Here is a 2,775-nt window from a genome sequence, read left to right on the forward strand (position 1 = left end):
GACCGGACCTTATCATTTTATATTTATAAGAGAACCTAATCGTGTGCCATTTCTTTGAATATGCTGATAACTTCACTGTTGTTAACTGTGATATCCTTTTCAACTGCTAGCAACAAAAGATCAGATAACATCTCCTCGCTGGACAGGCTGCATAACTTTGTCTTCAACAGCTTGAGTTTGGAGAAGGTACTTTCCACTGTTGCAGTTGTGACGTGTAGAGTGGCATAAATTGTTAAGAGTTCAAGCATAAGTGGCAATATCTCCTGGACATTGTTTTCTTTCATCAGGTTGAGCATTGTAGCTGCAGTGTTCTGTGCCAAGCAAGGAAATGAGAAATAGAAGATCTTTAATTCTAACCATAGCTTTTCTACTTCTTCTAACTCATAAAACTGGCATAATTTTTGCAATGACTTGAATGCCTCTTCATTCACAAGTTCTTTCCAGTTATCTTGGACTGTCATACAATGAAAGGCCTTTAGGATAACCTATGTTGTGTTGTCTCCACCTTTAAATCTTTTTTATAGCTCTTGTGAAATTGTATCTAAAAACACATAGAATACTCTCACATGGTAGTACTCGTCCAATGATTGATATTGCTCGTCCTTAGTAGCAGATGTAGCACTATACTTGTATCTTTAAGGCATTTTTCTTCTTCTGCCTTGTCCACGAATCCCAGATGGGAGGTGGATGGCCTTGGATTCAGCTCTCTTTAACATTTGTAAAAATCTCCTGAAACTTCACATCATTTCTTAATTTTATCAAAATTTGTAGCACTCCATCCACAATTCTTTAGAAGGCAGCTAAATCACAGTCTTTCTGTTGAAGGGCATTAGAGGCATAGGTAGTTTCTTGAAAAAACTGGGGTGGCAATCTCAAGACAAAAAAGAAATTCAAAGTTAATACTTTTCAGCAATATTGAGGCATCCCCTGCTGATGCATCAGGAGGATAATATTGCACTATCTCTTCTAAAAAATGCTTCAGAGCAGGGATAACCCTCCTCATGGCTCTAAGAGCTGACTCTCTGTGAGCCCATCTTGTGTCTGATAGCTTCTTAAGTTCAAGTTGGTGCTCTTCTGGATACATTGCTTTCTGGATCTCCATGAAAGCAGCATGTCGTTTAGAAGAGTTAGCAATAAAAGCATATAGTTTCTCCACCAAACTGAAAAAAAGTTACCAACTGAGTACTTGTATTTGCCCTTTCGACTAATAATAGATTTAGGCTGTGTGCATGGTAGTATACATACAGTGCTTTTGGGTTCTGTCTTTGGAGTCTGGACTGTAATCCATTGTATATTCCATTCATATTTGCTGCCCCATCATATCCTTGTCCACGCATATCATCTATGTTCAGGTTATTTTTATTAAGCATAGAGATCACTTCTTTCTCCAGTGCTTCACCAGTTGTTGATTGCACATTGAATACTTGTATTAAACGTTCTTTTATTTTGAAGTCATGTACATATCTCACAGCAAAACACACCTATTCTGTATGTGATACATCAGTTGTTTCATTTATGAGGATGGAAAAGGTCTTGCTCTTGTGAATTTCTTCTAATGTCACTCTTCTAACTGAAGTGGCCAAAGCCTTGATCAGGTCATTCTGAGTCCTATTTGAAAGTAATGACAGTTGGGGTCTTTTCAGTATTTCTTGTTTTTCTTTAATTACATCAAGGTGCAATTTAACTACACTCTCATACTTGGTAAACATTTCTACTAGTTCAAGAAAATTTCCTCGATTTTCACTGATAGAACTTTCTTGGTCGCCCCTAAATGGCAAACCTTTTCTTGCCAAGTACAGTGATGGAGATCAACCTACATAAAATTTCCAGGTTTCTCTGCTTTTCTTTGTCTCTAGCAGCTTGCACTTCCTGATTTGCTCTTTCTAAAGCAACATCTAATGCTTGAATTTGGAACCCTTTCCATCGAACCATACCAATTATGTGTGATTCTGAACTAGCATGCTCCTTTATTTTCTCTAAAGATGTCCTCTGATTTCCAAGCTACTCGGCCTCTGTACTTTTCCTCAATCGAAAATAGACGACAGCTGAAGCAGAACAAGGCATCTTTCTGAGGTGAATACTCCAACTGAGAGTTCCTTTCATACCCTTTCTTCTGAAACGAGCGTCCCTCTACATTCTTGGGATATGAGATTACTTGTTGACATGGCCATAATTATTGCAGAATCCAATGGAAGACTCACTATTGCATATCTTATAATTAACAACATAGGCAGGGTCATTTGGATACTGTAATTCAGGTAGCATGGAAAATGGATCTTCAACTTTGGGCACTTCTGCTCTTGCTTCAGTCTCGAACTCCTGTGGGGCAACTTGTTGTACTAGGTTATCTAAATTTTCCGCTTCATTTGGCTCGCCGTCTGCTTCCATATCTTCAACTTCTGACTCTTCACTCTCCTGAGTCTCATCCCAGCTCTACTCCTCCTCCTTCACTTGCTCAGATGTTGAAGCTGCTACTCTCGGCTACATCCAATCATAAAGAGTTCTGCTACCTTTGGCAGCATCTTGTGTGACCCGCTCCTGGTCCTTTTTTCTTCTCTTTTTCCGTGGTATACTGAAGATCATTAATATAACAGAATTAGAAAATCAAGGTTCCAAGAAAAATATCAGGATTACCCTAAATTCGAGTTAATTACCCTAAATTCTAGGCATCAGTGCAAAATACCCATTGACAAGAATAACTCAATAAAAGGTACAAGTGATTACATACGTACAGAAATTCATATCCTTTATTCAAAGGAAGCAAAAATAAATTAA

The 2,775-nt window shown here is 38.2% G+C and overlaps 1 pseudogene; it reads right to left on the reverse strand.

Moving 5' to 3' along the window:
* Positions 1 to 283: 283 nt before the first annotated feature.
* LOC137618704 (uncharacterized) overlaps positions 284 to 2,775 on the reverse strand; it is a 2,574-nt pseudogene continuing 82 nt past the window's right edge.

Source organism: Palaemon carinicauda, chromosome 2 (genome assembly GCF_036898095.1).
Source record: "Palaemon carinicauda isolate YSFRI2023 chromosome 2, ASM3689809v2, whole genome shotgun sequence".
Lineage (NCBI taxonomy): Eukaryota > Metazoa > Arthropoda > Malacostraca > Decapoda > Palaemonidae > Palaemon > Palaemon carinicauda.